The 18,772-nt window shown below is 47.6% G+C and overlaps 1 protein-coding gene across 4 annotated transcripts in view; it reads right to left on the minus strand.

Moving 5' to 3' along the window:
* ZDHHC9 (zDHHC palmitoyltransferase 9) overlaps positions 1-16,561 on the minus strand; it is a 39,031-nt gene extending 22,470 nt beyond the window's left edge. For 2 of the 4 annotated variants that reach the window (XR_014460812.1, XM_083160333.1), the window contains exon 1: positions 16,367-16,561. The gene's annotated coding sequence lies outside the window, so the exon portion shown is untranslated. Of the gene's footprint in view, positions 1-769; positions 892-16,366 lie in introns of all 4 variants that reach the window. The other 2 variants (XM_083160332.1, XM_083160331.1) reach the window with 2 other exon arrangements.
* Positions 16,562-18,772: the final 2,211 nt, after the last annotated feature.

Below are 18,772 nucleotides of genomic sequence, written 5' to 3' on the forward strand. Positions count from 1 at the left end.
AGCGCGAAGGTCACCAGAGTGCAGTATACGCGGGATGCGCAGTAATTACCGTGCACATATAGCAATCAGTTTAATAAGTAATATGAAACATGACACTGGAAACAAACATCGTCGTCAGACATTGAACGGACCGCAATAAACCATTAGACACAGCTTGTTCGCAGGGTTCTTTCAACCTTTGAAGATTGCAAAGGCTGAAAGTCAGCGGGATGGGATTGAACTATCTTTCTGTAGGCGACAAAGGGGGTAGAGTCCTCAAGTCGGCTTTTACAGAATAGCTGCACTCTATTATGTCTGTTACACTCCGCTGCCGACCAAAGTCGTTTTCCGACAAATCGTTGGCCAACACCTATTGTTGGCATTGTGTGATGGCGCCAAGGGGTGGATTTGGTGCCCCAGGCAATGTTTTAGCTGGCGGTGCGTCAGGCCACCGCACCGGTTGCCCCCTCCTGAAGCAATGGTGCCGTATGAATTTGCCTATATGGCCCATGCGTAGGGCCAGCTCTGGAGGTGTCACTAGATACAGCTAGGCCTTCAAAGTGGTTGGGTTTGGGTTCATTGGGGAGCGTTGATCTATGCCACGTGTGGCTGCAAAAGTGTACGTGTTTTGGAATGTGTTTTGACGTGTTCAGCCATCCACAGCCCCACACAGCTAAGGGCCAGCAGAACACATTGCACCCTACACTAATAGGGGTCTGCCAAAAAAAAAGGTTACCATTATAGATTTGTAGTGGAAGAGGTTGGTCCTGACCACTGGACTATGACCTACCTATAGGATGGGCAGGTTTGAAGTCTTGTGCAGCCATTGGCTGAGAGGAAACATGAATGGGAGGAAAACCATTGCTCCAGAAACAGGCGCTGCTCGCCCATCTAGCTTCTACGCCGCGGTCCCTTCAACCAATCAGATTACATTAAATCTGGCAGAATTGTTCCTGTTCAGCCAATGACCTAAAACAAGGTAATGAGGACAGAACTGGTAAAAGCACCTAAAAACCAGTTGTCCGCGTCGCCTTAATTAAGGTTAAATCAGGAAAGTACCTTTCCTTTAAGGAGGCTAGAACACCGTTGAGTACAGAACACAAGTATTGATTTTTAAGCACAAAATAATAAGCTAAAACATCAGATTCCAATCTGGTTAAAAGCCAAAACCAATATGTAGATCTTGATTACAGCAAATAATTATAATATTACAGGAATTTTCGGAAATTACTACACCCACAAACCTCTAATATCTGTATAACAATATCTGGCTCAGACTACAGTGTAAAAGCCCAGGGAAGATGAAAACGTAACGGATTGCAGTAGGATTGTGGTCAATTAATGTACTATATATGTAAAATTACTACCATATAGTGGTATATAACAAGGAGCAATATACAGATAGAAATGACCAAATCAGTGAAGAATATGAGGGGCAAGGGGTAGATTTTCCAAAGCAGATGATTCTTAACTTTGAGCTCTGAATTTAAAAAGGGCGATAGTAGAAGATGTAAATCCGGCCCGATTTTGCATGCGTTAAAGCTGCCCTTTTAATTCTAGTCCTCTACAACGCTTCTAATTGGCAGCTTTGTAAAACAGTTGCTTTATATACCCCCAAATCCAACAGCATACAATAAGCAGCCCTCAAACTGCTGTGGGACTACAAATCCCAGAATGTTCTGCTTTAGTTTTGCTATTAGGGCATGCTGGGATGTGTAGTTCAACATCAGATGTAGGGGTGTTTATTTACCCCGTCCTAATAGTTTCTCAAAAAACCCTAAAAATCAACATAGATATGGACCTCTAGTCTGATTTACTACCTTACACTAATATCCATTCAACGGAAACTCGTGCCAACCTCTCATTTTATGCCATCCGCCATTCACGTCTGCACTAGAAAATGCCCAGTGCAAGAGACAAGTCACAACCCGGCTTCTCTTCCCCGTACAGAACTCAGAACGGTTCAAAGCTACATGCAATTGGACTGCCTCGTTCACGCCCAAAACTTCCTATTTTATGAAAAGTCTGTTTCAGTCAAGTTATACGGAACTCCCAAGAGGACAGACGTATTCAAAATGGCCATTTCCAACCGGTAACGGAGACCTGGGTGACTTCCGATGAGCCACAAAGTGAGTTTATTTTAAGAAAACATATGTAAACAAATATTTATTTTTAAGGACTGGGGGGTGTTGTCGAGCTTTAATTAAAATATGCAATTTGTCAAACAACAAACAAAAGCACTAAACAATATTTGAACCCTTGCTTGACTTGTTAACCCTTCGAGCACCACTCTGCCCAGCCAGGGCAATGCTGGGCGGCATGGGTGCACCTTGGAAATCTGGTCGCCGGGAAGCAGAATCTGGTCTTTGTTGAGCCCTGGTATAACAAATATGTATTAGTGCTGAGGTCATGGGTTTGATTCCCACCATGGCCCCAACTGTGTGGAGTTTGCATATTTTCCCCGTACTTGCGTGGGCTTACTCCAGTTTCCTCCCACAATCCAAAAATATACCGGTAGGTTAATTGGCTTCCAACAAAAATTAACCCTAGAATGTCTGCGTGTGGTAGGGAATATAGATTGTAAGCTCCACTGGGGCAGGGACTGATGCGAATGTTCAAATAATCTCTGTAAAGCGCTGTGGAATGTGTGCGCTATATACATAACTGGTAATAAATAAAATAAATTATCTTACAGTGGCCCTTATTCTAGTTGAATCAGTCAGATGCGTATTTTCGGACAGGCACCGAGTGTTCTTAGCCCCGCCTTCCGTATGAATCGCTCACACACCGGCCGAATGCGGTAAGACGCCGACCGAACGGACCGCGAGTGGATGTTTCATGTGAACACCTCCTCTATCTGTGGGAACCTCCCCCATCCTCCGATGGTCACCGACCATCGAATGATGGACCGAGCGGTCAGACAGCACCGAGTGCTCCAGACCACTCGGACATTTTTCCGTAAGAAAGCAGAGATATGGGCAGACAGCTGGCATCCGGCTATGTCATATGTCCGCCCCCCACACGTGTGTCACGGCCAGATTACCATACGTACGCCCAGCCCCTCTCCACCATACATAAGGCCACGCCCCTCTCCAACTCCTGTTCGGATTGTTCCAACCGATCGTTTTCTGTACAGAATTCACGCCGTATTTCGCACATGCGCAAATACGCCTCTGCACATGCGCAAACACCAACCATTGGCCGTCCGCTCACATTCAGAGCCATACGACTCAATCAGAATAAGGGCCTGTGTTACCAGGTAACCAGAAGACAGTTACTGGATGCGGCGGAGTGGCTGGGAGGAGTCTACCTGCAGCTCTAATTGGAGTGATCAGCATATCAGCCAATGGACAACTGCGTCAGTGCTGCACAGTATTGGTAGGGAGTATGAATTGTATTGCTGGCCTTCGTTACCAAGGCAACAATATTGAAGTTTGTTTCGATTCTATAGCACAGGTTCTCAAACTCGGTACTCAGGACCCGAACACAGTGCATGTTTTCCAGGTCTCCTCACAGAATCACAAGTGAAATAATTGGCTCCACCTGTGGATCTTTTAAAATGTGTCAGTCAGTAATGACTGCACCTGTCTGGTGAACTGGAAAGCGTGAACGGTGTGGGGTCCTGAGGTCAGAGTTTGAGAACCATTGTTCTATAGCAACATTTAGCAATAGAACATACATTTATAATAGAAGTTTAGGTAAATTTGCTAAAGCTTCCAAAATGAAAATCAGTGATGTCGTCCATGGCAACCAATCTGATTCGGTCCATCATTTTCTAGGATGCAATGATTGTCAGAATGAGTAGTCCTGCCGTCGCCTCGTAACCGCGCACGGATCGCCACCTGCGCAAAATGGGAATCTTACATAGTGCAGGGTGATAGGTGACCTTTACCATCCAGGTGCCCTCTGATTGGACACGTTAAAGTTCCCAGAGGGCATTAGTAGCAGGTACTGGGTCCAAAACATGACAAGCGGAGAAAGCCACAAAAAAAAAAAACACGTCAACCATTTCTGTGCTAATTTGTCGCTTTTCCCCGACTTTTAGGGTGAAATGTAATAAGGTGTGAGAATCAGAGAAGTGATAGATTTGGGGAGAGTTCCCCCTTTTCTTAAAGCGGCGACCATTTACACGGGAAAAACCAGGCTGATTTTACCATGTAATTGATTGCCGCTTTAAGAAAACTGGGAACCTATCACTTTCTGATCCTCACACCCTATTACATTTGGCCTTTTGTCTATATCCACCTTGTTCATGTCGACCACTGGGTGTCAACCTACTGTCTGCCGTCCACTAGAGGCGACGTCACGCGCCACCGTGAAAGGGCCTGTACCACCAAAGCTCATTCCCACCAGGCTCTGAGGTCGGTTACTCCATTACGGCAGCCTCCAGGAAGCAGCGACTGATATACAAGCCTGAGCGGTATTGGCTTTCATCAGCCTAACAGGGATAAACTGATCACAGCTAATCCCTGGGCGATTTGCTCGGCGTTATTGGATCAACCCGAAAGGTGAGCTCCACTTTCATCCAATATCGTCACTCAGCCTTGTGTATAACGCACTAAGCACCGCGCTAAATCTATGCGCGCTAGAAATGTCAGACTAGATCAACGTCTGGCTATTGCTTTGTGGAAGAATCTTTTTACCTCATTTGTAAAAAAAAATATAGAAAAACATTAAAGAAAAAAAATCCTTGCTGTAACATTGTCACAGGTTAGAACCACCGCTAATTGTTAACGCCATACGCGGATTACATCTGGTGGCTGCAGTAGGCCTTAAGGCTTAACTGCCCCTAACAACCAAAACTCTAGCCCCGCCTCTTGCGCATCCAGCTGGTTTGGAAAACAATTTGAATGCACGACATTTATTTCAATTCCATTTCCGTTATTCTTCCCAACAACATAAAACGCCCTCACATCTTGCACTTGACACGGGGCCTGCGGTTCTGGGCTGCACACAGAGCCAGCAGGACATTCTTACATTAGCTTCATTCTCTTTCCCTCTCCACGGCTCCTGGCTCAGCTAAACCTCAAACGCTTCTCTATACGAATCCTACATCTCTGAGAATAGATCACATCAAACAGCAGCAGCGGCGATGGGGGCAGTACAGGAGGAGAGATCAGGTTTGGTATTAAAGCAGAATATGCTAGAGAACCAAGATGTACGCATTTATGTTCTATACGGTGGCTGGACTTATATCCTGTACCAAACTGCTTCTGTTTGGTATAGGTCTGAAATGGAAGTAGAGATATAATAGTGTTCATCCTAGCACCCTGTGTAGTTCTTATTCCGTGCCTGGGGTGTAGTGCTGCTGCTATACTGCTAGCACAGTGTGGTCTGTATTTCAGCACCGATATGCAGGCCAGAGTTGTGCAAGGAGGAGCACCACAGCAGAGAGAGACAGTACAGGCAGGGAAGAGGATGAACCCTATATAATTTAATTTGAAAATCTGGGATGCAGTGTAAATCCCGACGGTCGGGATCCCGGCGTTCAGAATCCCGACGCTGGAATACCGACACTTTCTCCCTCCGGGGGTGTCCATGACACCCCCGGAGGAAGAATAAATTAGCGTGCCGAGCGTAGCGAGGCACCGGGCCCACTGCGTGGCGAGCACAGCGAGCCCGCAATAGGGGGCGATCCACGTCACCCCCTTGTCGGGATTTCGGCGATCGGGATTCCAGCGTCAGGATTCTGAACGCTGGGATCCCGACCGCCGGGATTTAATACTGAATCCGAAAATCTGAGCGGGATATGGTCATTGAGTTGTGTCGAATACTGAAGGGTGACAACGTTGAAAAGTCGACACAAGCGTTAGGTCAATGGGAATGTTGACAGTCAAAAGGTCGACATGAGTTTTTGACTATTTTTTATAAGCCGACATGTGATATTTTAGTCCCTACCATCCACTACGGCATGGCGGGAGAATAAATGAGTCCGCTGAGCGCAGCGAGGCACCGTGCCTGAAGCGCTCATGTCGACATTTTGACTGTCATTCTTCCCATTGTTGATAAAATGCTTGTGTTGACCTTCCAAAGTCGACCGCTTTCCCGTGTCGACCCAAGCCAATATGGGTCCACCCAATGACCCATACCCATCGAAGCTTGCAAAATAGTTGCGTGCGCACACAGTAATAACAGCAGGCAGATCTGCAGCGTCGGCTCTGCGCAGGACGACATGACGACAACATCAGAATACAGTAATCACCAGGTACTAGATTTAATGTGAATAGAAGTCACGCTGTGTATTTATAGGCTCCCGGGCGTTCCTGGCTACAGGACAATTTGGGAAACTATTTCCCCACCTGGGACCTGTGTTCTGTCTTTAATGATCTCTATGTACAGACGACGCATCAGTTTCCTGCGTGATCCTATAGGGAGTAATTAGTGAAGTTAATAAAATCTTATTCTTTAGAGGTACGGCGTCACCTCGGTGTAGTCCTCATTTGGCGTATACTATGTATCTGTAGTATTCGGGGATTAAAACATTTTCTTATAGAAGTTATAGATATAGGATGTCGCCGCCTGCTGTGGTGCTTCTAGACAGGTCTGGTCAGTAAAACTGCTGAAATATAGACCAGACTGTGCTAGAGAACCAGCCCACATAGGGAAAAGAAACTGCACAGGTTTTGAAAGACGCAGGAGATATTCTCTATGTAGCCCCCTGGGTTATACTCTATACATACAAGTATTCTGTAAAACACATAGAAAAATGACCATCACAGTACACAGACAATATAGAGTAATATGAGATCACAAAAGAGAAATCCACTCACATTCCGAGTAGTGGGTTCTCCAGCTTTGTAAATGTCAATGACACAAAGCAATAACAGAGACCGCGGCTTATTGCAATAATCACAGTACAACACGTCACTGGCCCTTTAACGAAATGAATGACACAAAGAACAAAGTCAAGTCTTTAGAGGGGTCTCAAGTAGGTCACCGAACTCCTGGGTGCCTTCTATATTTAGAAGACCCTGTACATAGATTTTGATCAGCTGATGGCATGTAAGACCTCCGCCATCAGGTCCGACCCACTTTTCCATCATTCAGAGATAACATTGTCCCCTTCATCTTTATACATTGTTACCGTTCACCGACTGGGTCAAATTAAACCCTGTATCTTCCACACAAGTATGGTCTCCCTATTAGTGCTGAAATACAGACCACATTGTGCTAGAGGGAGAGACCTCAGGCAGGGTAGAGTAACTGCAGGGGTTTTGGAAAATGCAGTGTGCTAGAATGAACACTAAATGTGTAGGTCGACCCAATACAGTCGACATGCATTGGGTCAACAATGTCAGAAGGGAGACTGGTAAAAAAAAGTTTGACAGTCAAAAAGTCAACAGTCATTTTTTTAACGTTATTTTTCATTTTGCATCCACATTCAGGATGACTGAGAACAGTAACCGGCGGTGAGCGAAGTCCACATTTCCACTGACTGGGCTTCGCTTTGGTACAAAAGGACACCGGAAAAAACTTTTGCCGACCTTTTACCTATTAACCAGGTCGACAGAGCAAAACTGTGGCAAGGCATGCTGGGAGGCCACAGTTTGGCCATGCCTACATCTTGGTACATCTTCTATATTACACCCCACAATGTGATCCAACAAAGATGAAAACAGAAGGCAGGCGGAGGAAGCATCATTTAAAAAAAAGCAAATATAACAAGGACAAGAACCAGGACTACGGTCACCTCGGCAAACCTACAGTTGTCAAATAAAAAAACCCCCCAGAAATACGTCAAAAAGATAAGATATTAAAGATTAATAATCATCATATTCTTTGCCACTATGCAATGTCACCATCATAATGGGAGATTAATATTACATGTCAGTAAGACTGTCAATGGAACTAAAGAAATGATGGGGAAGAGAATGCAAACAATGGTACATCTGAGCTCTACACACTAGCACCACCATAGAAACTAAGGAAAGTCTTAAAGGAACATATTTGGTTCCTGAACGTTTACAACCGATAGATACAAAGGGAACAGAATAAAAGGGTTACTGTACCTTTAAATAATCCATATTGTAAAGGCGCCTAGTATGCAACCTGCAGTTATCACTGTTCAGCACAAAACTCATTTATTGACACACACACACAATGCGGTAGCATTATCTTTCCCTGACTAAATATTTATCTACTCCATGGAAACTATGAGCAGTATTTGGATTCAGGTTTCAAGTCGAGCAAATCGACTTTAAAATTGAAAAGTACACAGGGCGAGCGCCATCCATTACATACAGTAGAAAGCAATTAGGGAATATTTATAATCCAAAAAAATAAACCCACAAATAAAATGTAGCAAAGTCGTGTAAGCAACAACATTCGTATTCTCACAGCCAGTAATAATCCATAAGGGTAAAGACTCACAACAGCAATGCTGATGAGAGACCAATAGGTGCCTGCTTTTCCTCAGGGGTGTGTCCTGCTCCAGGTCAATGGGTGTGCCAGGCCATGCCTGTGGGAGTATCCTGTGTCACGCAGAGGAGTGGCAACAGCTGGATCCTAAGATACTGGAGGAACGTGCAGTGAGTGGTGCAGTGAGATGGCAATGCTAACCACTCTGCAAACTATGCAGCCTCTGGCCTTAAAGCTGCATTTTGAGCAGGTCATATAAAGCATGAAATTCTGTAATAATGGGATCCTACTACCTATCCCTAAAAGCTGTGTTGCCTAGCAACGCCCTCAGTGTGCCCTACAGCAACATGGCGTCAAGAGCCTCCACTACTCCCTCAGTTTTGTTTTCATCCCACACTCTTGCTCATTTTGTTCTAGGATATGATGAAATACACAAAGACTGGACAATTCTACGGGTGCTTTGTACTCTGTTTCCCGCATGTAACCCCTCACATATGGCCTGTATTATAGATCACATGGGAAATACTTTCAGCGGATCACAGATAGAAAGGATAAGATATCCCTTTAACTACCGGTCATAAATGTAGGTTCCTTCTTCTGTTAGTTTAGTCAGTCATTGTAAGATCTCATTACTTTATTCATTGTTGTTACAAGTCTGGTGCAGGCGAAGTTGTGATCACCAACAGTACCCAAGGCCGATATTTAGGTTCTGTGTAAGGGGTAAAACACAAAGTGGGCACCGCAAGGGACTTCTCCTCTGGGAGGTGACCTGGTATCTTCACATGTGCAGCCACACAGACTGGTCTACTGGAGAGGGATTTAAAGATCCCTACCACAGCGATACAGTAACCTAGGCATGCATTGAGCACCCTCAAATGTGGTATCTTTATGAGGACTAGGTTTTAATAATATCCATGGCCTAAATTTACTGAAGTTCTAATTTAAGTCACCTGTGGCCAACCATGGACACCCCTAACACTGTCACCTGTACCGGCAGCTACTGACCACCATGTCTGGTATACAGGATGGCAGGAATATGCAAATACACAGGGAATCACAGTCACCCAAGACCCGCTGGGAACGGCCAGGTTACGCTGGCTAATTACCAATAAGACCAGGAGCGTCTCATTTCCTCCCCAGAACAGGGCCTTTTCCTTTGAGTATTTTAAGAACAACCACAATTATTCTCATTCCATTACATTCTAACAAGTAACAGAAAAAGTTGCCATACAGATAATTACAATGCACGCAAGATATCACCAGCAGCCAATCAGCACATGGCAAAGTGGAGGTTAGGGTCTCGTGCAATACAAATGACTTCTAGGGTCATGGGGTCGATGGTCAATGAGGACATCAAAAGGTTAAAATTTACAAGGTTAATAGAGAAAATGTCAACATGAGTTTTTTTCAGGGTTTTTTGGTGTCAATGTTGACACCTGAGCCCCCCCCCCCAATTACTGTAACCTTCCCAAACTGAGTTCACATGAAAAAGTTAAAAAAAACAAAACTGTATATAAATAAATGTGAAAAACTCATGTGTCAACCATGGACACGTCAATCATTTGCTTGTGTCAACTTCATGCACGTCAACCAAATGGACCTATTGACAGATGCCACCCAATGTCAGTAATAACGCGTTACTTGTTAGTTATGCCATAATACAATGACTTTGATGCTCAGTGCTCAACCGGCTCTTCCAATGGAAAAGGGAGGAAGGGTTGGAGGGGGTGTGGCTTAGATACTCTCAAAGAGTTAAATTATTAAGTGCTGGCACCTCAATCCCTCCCTCGCCCATGGTAAGAATTCCCCTAAGATGAAGGCAAGAGAAACCAAGCCTTAGTTCCAAATAATTCAATTGTAATTAGGAAAAAGTAACTAGTTTAGGTCGACCACGGAAGGGTTGGAAAGTCGACACAAGCCCTAGGTGGACAATGGAAAGGTTGACAGATGCCCATTTGCTGCCAGACAGGATTCACGGGCAGACACAGAAAGGACCAGTTTACAAAGCTGGTGAGTGGGTCCTATACACACACGGTAATCTCCTGTACCAGGTCCAATAGGCTTGGGATCACTTGGTCTACAGCATGATGGTCGACACCATAAGGTCGACATGGGTCTAGATCGACATGGGAAAAGGTCGAAAGGTCATTAGTTCCAAAGATCATCTGTTCGACAGGTCATTAGCTCGACATTCAAAAGGACGACATGGTGTTTTTCACTTTTTTTTTACCCAAATGTCACAGTCGACATGGACACAGTTTAAAGTGCACTGTATCCCCTCGCATCGCTGGCTATGCTTCGGGCACACTATTTTAGTCTCTCTCCATACACTAGCGGATGGTAGGGCATGAAATACCGCCTGTCGGCACATGTCCGCTCAAAAAAACAGTGAAAAACCCCATGTCAACCTTTTGACTGTCAAAACTAATGACCTGTCGACCTAGACCCATGTCGACCATAATGCTGTAGACCAAATGACCGCACCCCGTCCAATACACCTGTGAGCGGGTCCTATGCACACAGGGTAGTACCCTGTACCAGGAGATCTGTCCCACACAATGCTATTTATGTAGCACCTTGTACTTGGCAGGTATACACAGGAACCTGTCGTGCAGGCGAGATACACATCACGATGACACGGATCATCGTTACACAGGTGGCATTCCACCGAACCACACTCACGAGCACACGGCGAGGGTTACAACATCTAGCTGGCAGAGGTAAACAAAGGCTCTTGGCAAATCTCACGCCTGCATTCAGTTGGAATATGCAAACTTGGAAACGCATTCTGCTGACAAACAGGATCACAGGCGACGGTCCTGACTCAGCACAGGGCGAACCCTTCACGGCTCGTCCCTCACCGGCCAAGTGTTGCGCTGGACGGATTTTTCCAACAGGACAGGAGGGGTGCGAGGGGTTAGGAACAGACACTGCGGCGGACACAGTTAAATCTTTAGCAAGTTTATGAATCGGACGGATCAGGTCAATGATGCGTTCGTTCCCATAAACACACAGTTAAGGTTTCTGTTTCTCAGTACAGGAATTTGGAGCGTTCAAGTTACTTTTGAACCTGCCAATTACATCAGCGTCATCTCAAAAATATTTCACCTCTGAATTGGGCAATCCCAGCTGTCGCTGAACCAATCACTACAGCTCGCCTGGAGTCCAAAAATAGGAATTATTTCTATTTATTAATGTTTACTTCTATAGTCCCGGGATATTCCACACAGATTTACAATTAGCAACACTGTAATTTAGCAAGGCTGGGTAACAGGCAAACAGTGGGGAGGGGCCACAGGCTAATGCTGCCCATACACAGATATTGTATACAATCATTCGATTTCGACCAATTCTGGCTGATAAATCGAATGATTGTATGCATTTTTAAGGGACTTTTCGACGCGATGCGCAGGCACGCCATCGAATGTCGCGTTGCTCCTACAATATCTATAGAATTGTAGGAGCAGTCGCATGTGTTTTTTAACCACATGCGATTGCTCAAATACAATCCGGGGGTTGGGGGCGGAGGGGACGCATTCAGCGTTGTGGGGTTTGGCCCTAGGGACCGCTGGCGATGTACCTGCGTCTCGTATCAGGGCGGCGGCATAGTGTAGCGTTAGCAGTAGCGCTTGCAGGCGGCGGGAGTCAGTCAGGAGAATAGTTTAAAATACTGGGCTGCCCTGTGATTGGTTGAGAGAGCTCAGCCAATCACAGGGCAGCCCAGTGTTTTAAACAAATCTTCTGCCACTGCTGACTCCCGCAAGTGCTTCTTCTAGCGCTACACTACTCAGCCACCCCCTGCCCACCCTCTTCCAGATGACTTTTGCACACAAAAATGTGATCGGATTCGATGGACATCATACGTCACATCGAATCCCATCGCATAAGTGTATGGGCAGCATAACACTATTCATCAATTTTTCTTATTATATATACTTACATCATTTTTAATTTATGACACATTGGCATATATTCAATGCCGTGGGCGAGCGGTGACTGCGAGCAGGACTTTTTGCTCGCAGTCACCGCTCACCCTGTCAGTATTCAACTGACCCCCCTCATTCGCATATTCCCCCTTGCTCCGTTTTTTGAGCGAGGGGGAATTTGCGAATGTGGCTCCAAAAACTGCAAGAATCGAGGCTAATTACAGCGAGTTTGCTGCACTAGCCTCGGCTCTCGCAGTTTAGGGGAATCCTCGCAGTTCTGTGACTGCGAGGATTCCCCCGGAACGTTGCATAGTGCGAGCGGCCGGCGCGGGGGTTAAACTGCGAGGATCACTGGTTTTCTGTGATCCTCGCAGTTTAACCCCCTCGCCGGCCACTCGCACCGGCATTGAATACTTGCCCCTGTATCCCATTCATACACACTCCTAGTGTTCAGTCTAAAGGCCCATACACACTGGACGATTTTGAGCTGAACGCTGCTCAAAATACCAAGTTTACGACCCGGCCATAAGCGCTGCTGCGCGCTCCCGCATCATCGCCGGGAAATCTATTCATCTGCTGGTATTACCAGCAGATTAGCGGCTTTGAAGACTGCTTTCCATAGCACTTCGCTATTCAAAAAACTAGATCGCCCCCCTGCTGACAGCACCGGGCAGGGGGAAAGCTGCTCAGTGTGTGTGCACTGAGCGGCTTTCCCCCAAGCGGTCATCGCTGTCCATACACGCCCAGTGTGTATGGACCTTAAGATAGACATCTTTCAAAATCCACGCAGTTCCTCTTCCCTGCCTGGGTTGACACACTATGCTGTGGTGTGTCTAGCACAGTGTGGTCTGTATTTCAGCACTGATATACAGATGAGTCCTGTGCTGGAAGCACAACACAGTTAACAATGTTTGATATCTGCTGAACATTAAGGAATTACCGTATATCGGTGACCCCCTATCATCTAGTGTGTATGGGCCTTTTAGGGGTGCACACAGCGATGTGTAATGCTGTGTACTGAGCGTGCTGTCAGTGTTCTCTGGTGGGAGATCACGTACAATGACGATATCTATGGTCCCTGCTCATTCCTCATTATACCGGCGATAGCGCCGCGCACTGCTATCACTGCCCCTACGCACACAGCAAAGTAGGATCATTTTCTAAGCAATCTAGTCAAATTGCTTAGAAAATGGGCAAAAATCACTGTGTGGCTGTAGGCTAACCGAAACATGGACGCCTGTAATAGTAAGAAGTGCGCACACCGCACGCAATATATATATATATATATATATATATATATATATATATATATATATATATATATATATATATATATATATATATATATATATTTTCTCAGTCAGTGGAAGAGCATTAACATTGCAGGAAGCGGCCAATGCGGTGCTTTCAAAATGTAAAAGCGAAGCACAAAAGTCCAAAGTCCTGGCCAGGGACATCTCCAGGGACACGGATACGTAACATAATATGTGCCCAGTCTCTGTGACGGGGACTAATCTGTGCCGTTCTCTCCGGTCATATAGACACGGCAGCCTGCTCCCAGCATCTGTGCACAGGATAATGATCTCTATGGCATTGTAAGGGGGGCAGGGAGGCACCAGAGCCCCCAGTAACGTGTCAGACCACTGTCTCCTGTATGAGGGGGCAGAGCTCTGCAGCACATCAGATGGCAGCCCCTCTATACCAATGCCAGGTACCTTCCCTGTATAACTATGCCAGATACCTGCCCTGTTGTACCCCGGGTGGGAGAGGTCCCCGGCTACAGGAGACAGGGCCCATCCTCCACCATACATCAGATACCTGCCCTGCTCCCTGCTGTACCCCGGGTGGGAGAGGTCCCCGGCTACAGGAGACAGGGCCCATCCTCCACAGTACATCAGATGCCAGACCCCTGCTGTACCCCAGGTGGAAGAGGTCCCCGGCTACAGGAGACAGGGCCCATCCTCCACAGCACATCAGATGCCAGACCCCTGCTGTACCCTGGGTGGGAGAGGTCCCCGGCTACAGGAGACCGGGCCCATCTCCACCATACATCAGATACCTGCCCTGCTCCCTGCTGTACCCCGGGTGGGAGAGGTCCCCGGCTACAGGAGACAGGGCCCATCCTCCACAGTACATCAGATGCCAGACCCCTGCTGTACCCCAGGTGGAAGAGGTCCCCGGCTACAGGAGACAGGGCCCATCCTCCACAGCACATCAGATGCCAGACCCCTGCTGTACCCTGGGTGGGAGAGGTCCCCGGCTACAGGAGACCGGGCCCATCTCCACCATACATCAGATACCTGCCCTGCTCCCTGCTGTACCCCGGGTGGGAGAGGTCCCAGGCTACAAGAGACAGGGCCCATCCTCCACAGCACATCAGACCCCTGCTCCCTGCTGTACCCTGGGTGGGAGAGGTCCCCAGCTACAAGAGACAGGGCCCACCCTCCACAGCACATCAGATGCCAGCTCCCTGCTGTACCCTGGGTGGGAGAGGTCCCCGGCTACAAGAGACAGGGCCCATCCTCCACAGCACATCAGATGCCAGACCCCTGCTCCCTGCTGTACCCTGGGTGGGAGAGGTCCCCGGGTACAGGAGACAGGGCCCATCCTCCACAGCACATCAGATACCAGACCCCAGCTCCCTGCTGTACCCTGGGTGGGAGAGGTTCCCGGCTACAGGAGACAGGGTCCATTCTCCACAGCACATCAGATGCCAGACCCCTGCTTCCTGCTGTACCCCGGGTGGGAGAGGTTCCCGGCTACAGGAGACAGGGCCCATCCTCCACAGTACATCAGATGCCAGACCCCTGCTCCCTGCTGTACCCCGGGAGGGAGAGGTTCCCGGCTACAGGGCCCATCCTCCACAGTACATCAGATGCCAGACCCCTGCTCCCTGCTGTACCCCGGGTGGGAGAGGTGCCCGGCTACAAGAGACAGGGCCCATCTCCACCATACATCAGATACCTGCCCTGCTCCCTGCTGTACCCTGGGTGGGAGAGGTCCCCGGCTACAGGAGACAGGGCCCATCCTCCACAGTACATCAGATGCCAGCTCCCTGCTGTACCCTGGGTGGGAGAGGTCCCCGGCTACAGGAGACAGGGCCTATCCTCCACAGCACATCAGATGCCAGACCCCTGCTCCCTGCTGTACCCTGGGTGGGAGAGGTGCCCGGCTACAAGAGACAGGGCCCATCCTCCACAGCACATCAGATGCCTGCTCCCTGCTGTACCCTGGGTGGGAGAGGTTCCCGGCTACAGGAGACAGGGCCCATCCTCCACAGTACATCAGATGCCAGACCCCAGCTCCCTGCTGTACCCCGGGTGGGAGAGGTCCCCGGCTACAGGAGACAGGGCCCATCCCTGCATCAGCCTCACAGTAGCCAGACAGATAACGTGCTCTAGGGGGTGGGGAGGAGATGTCCCACCCCGATCCCTTTGTCACACTGCACAGCACAATGTAGCGTGCCCAGCACCTATGCCTTACTACTAGCACATGCATATCATTGGCAGCCCATGTATGTGACATATTGTCCACGTATGTCATTTGCAGCCCATGTACGTGATGTACTGTAAATGTATGTCATATGCAGCCCATGTACATGTAAGCCATAGCCCATGTATGCGACATGTCATCTGCAGCCCAAGAACAGTATAGTGACCTATAGTCCATTTATCCCATGAAATAAGCCGTCCATGTGTGACTCCTGGTTCATGTATGTGATATGTAGCCCATATATGTGACTTGCCGACCATACAAGTGATACATAGCCCATGTATGACTGTCTATGTTCCTGTGTGTGATAAATGTTGCCCAGACATGTGACCTATACAACATGTATGTAATATTTTGCCTATGTATGGTTCATGTATGTGTTCTGCAAACCATATATGTGCCATGCAGCCAATGCACATACTACATGTGACAGGCATCCCATGTACATGTATGTGACCTACAGACCATGTATGTGACACATGTAGACCATGTCTGGCACATGTATGAGGCCCCGAGACCCCAGGCCAGCAATGACCCCGGCCAGAGCCTCCTGATGGGCAGGGAGCGGGCCACGGAGCCGCATGGATCCCATCATCCCATTGTCCCGCTACCTGCAGCCTCCAGGCGGATCCCTCCAGCCTATGCCGCACCGAGGACCATCCCGCCGCCGCTCTCCGCCCGCTCTGTCCTGGCCACCGCCGCCGCCTCTCCCCGGGCTCCGGGCTCCGGGCAATCTCGGCCGCTTCTTTAATTTCTCCCCTTTGACGTCACGAGTCCGGGAACGACGTCTCACCCATGGGTCCGCCCCCCACCCTCATCCTGCGCGCTGATTGGCGGAGGTTTGTGCCAGTCGCTCGGCCCTGCTGCTCACCCGGGTCCTAGCGCCGGCAGCGAGCTCTGCCCATCGAAGCTAGTAGTGTATTGGCAGAAGAGCTTACACTCCACTGTACTTCCCTCCCCTTTATGTGTTCCAGCGTATGCAGCGCCCCCTGCCGCTGGCTGAGAGGTCATCTGCTTACAGCAAGATTATCCAGGAAAGCAGAGGCAGACATTGCTGCTGAAACTATAATAATAATAATAATAATAATTATTATTATTATTATAATTATTATTACTGATATTATTATTGTTATTATTTGGTACTTGTTTCCTATCTGGGCGCCCAGGTTTTCTACGTACGGCACCGTAATGAAATCGCATCGCATCGGATTCGGTACTCGATGATGTACGATGGCATACGATGCTATCCGATCCGATTTCATTTCAAATCGGATCGCATCGCATGCGGTGACGCGATCAACCCCGATTTTTACATTGGAATCAATGTTAAATGGTCCCTGAGATGTGATGTTACTTGATGTGATCGACGCGATCAACCCGATTTTACATAGGGAACCCCAATTTTACATAGGGAACAATGGGAAATGGGCCAATATGGCCAATTTCTCATTGTATATGGTTATAAAGTATGGTTAATGCCCCCCCCATTGTTAACGCCACCCCACTATTGACGCTAACCCGAAGCATGGCGAGCGCAGCGAGCCCGCAAGGGGCGGCAGTACGTGTCCTCCGACCTTTTCATACCCCCACTATCCACGTCGGTGTGGAGTTGAATTTATATAGTGTGGCAAGCGCAGCGAGCCACCGAGCCCGAAGCGTGGCGAGGGGCCGCGTTTACCTGTGAAGTTATGCGTTTCCCCTCGCGGGGCTCGCTGAGCTCGCCAGGGTTCGGGCTCGGTGGCTCGCCGACGTGGATAGTGGGGGTTTGAAAAGGTCGGATGACGCGTACCGCCGCCCCTCGCGGGCTCGCTGTGCTTGCTACGCTTCAGTTGGCATCAGTAGTGGTGTGTCGTTAACAATGGAGGACATTTCACCCATCAGGGGGGGTTTCCTACCTAAATGTAAAATTGGGGTCTCAGGGAACATTTTACATTGTTTCCAATGTAAAAATCGGGTCGATCGCGTCGATCGCATCGCATGCGATTTGGTTGGCATGCGATGCGATCGACGCAATTTTTGCGGCCCCGATCAATACAATTAAAATCGGTGGTGCCGTGCTAGGAAACAAGTGCCCAGATATTATTATTACTATTATTGCTGTGCTATTATTATTGTTATTGTAATTAGTGTAGTGTGCCATGCCATATACCTCATATACATTATGCAACACAATAGACGACCCCCTTATACTTGCCCCTTAAACATTTTGACACAGGGAATGAGACAAAATTCTCATTATGGTGACACACAATGAGCCAAAATTCAAATGGAATGAGAAAAAAAATCACATTATACCACCTGGATGGAGCATAGATTGAGTATAGTTTGGGACGTCAGTCCTTTAGGACGTTAGGGGTCTAGTATCTGAAGGGTCTAGTTATAAAGGGTCATCTTAAAATTAATAGCAGCGTTATACCCGCGTTATATTATCTATAACTTCCTTGGATATCGATTGTGAATTGACTCCTCTCTATATTCCATCAACAGGTAAACCTATTTCAGATTTCTACTGCAGAACATCGCAGCTGTTTGCACTGATTTAAACGGGGTAAACCTATTTCAGATTTCTACTGCAGAACATCGCAGCTGTTTGCACTGATTTAAACGGGGTAAACCTATTTCAGATTTCTACTGCAGAACATCGCAGCTGTTTGCACTGATTTAAACGGGGTAAACCTATTTCAGATTTCTACTGCAGAACATCGCAGCTGTTTGCACTGATTTAAACGGGGTAAACCTATTTCAGATTTCTACTGCAGAACATCGCAGCTGTTTGCACTGATTTAAACGGGGTAAACCTATTTCAGATTTCTACTGCAGAACATCGCAGCTGTTTGCACTGATTAAACGGGGTAAACCTATTTCAGATTTCTACTGCAGAACATCGCAGCTGTTTGCACTGATTTAAACGGGGTAAACCTATTTCAGATTTCTACTGCAGAACATCGCAGCTGTTTGCACTGATTTAAACGGGGTAAACCTATTTCAGATTTCTACTGCAGAACATCGCAGCTGTT

Source organism: Crinia signifera, chromosome 9 (assembly GCF_055691185.1).
Source record: "Crinia signifera chromosome 9, ASM5569118v1, whole genome shotgun sequence".
In the NCBI taxonomy this organism is placed as follows: Eukaryota; Metazoa; Chordata; class Amphibia; order Anura; family Myobatrachidae; genus Crinia; species Crinia signifera.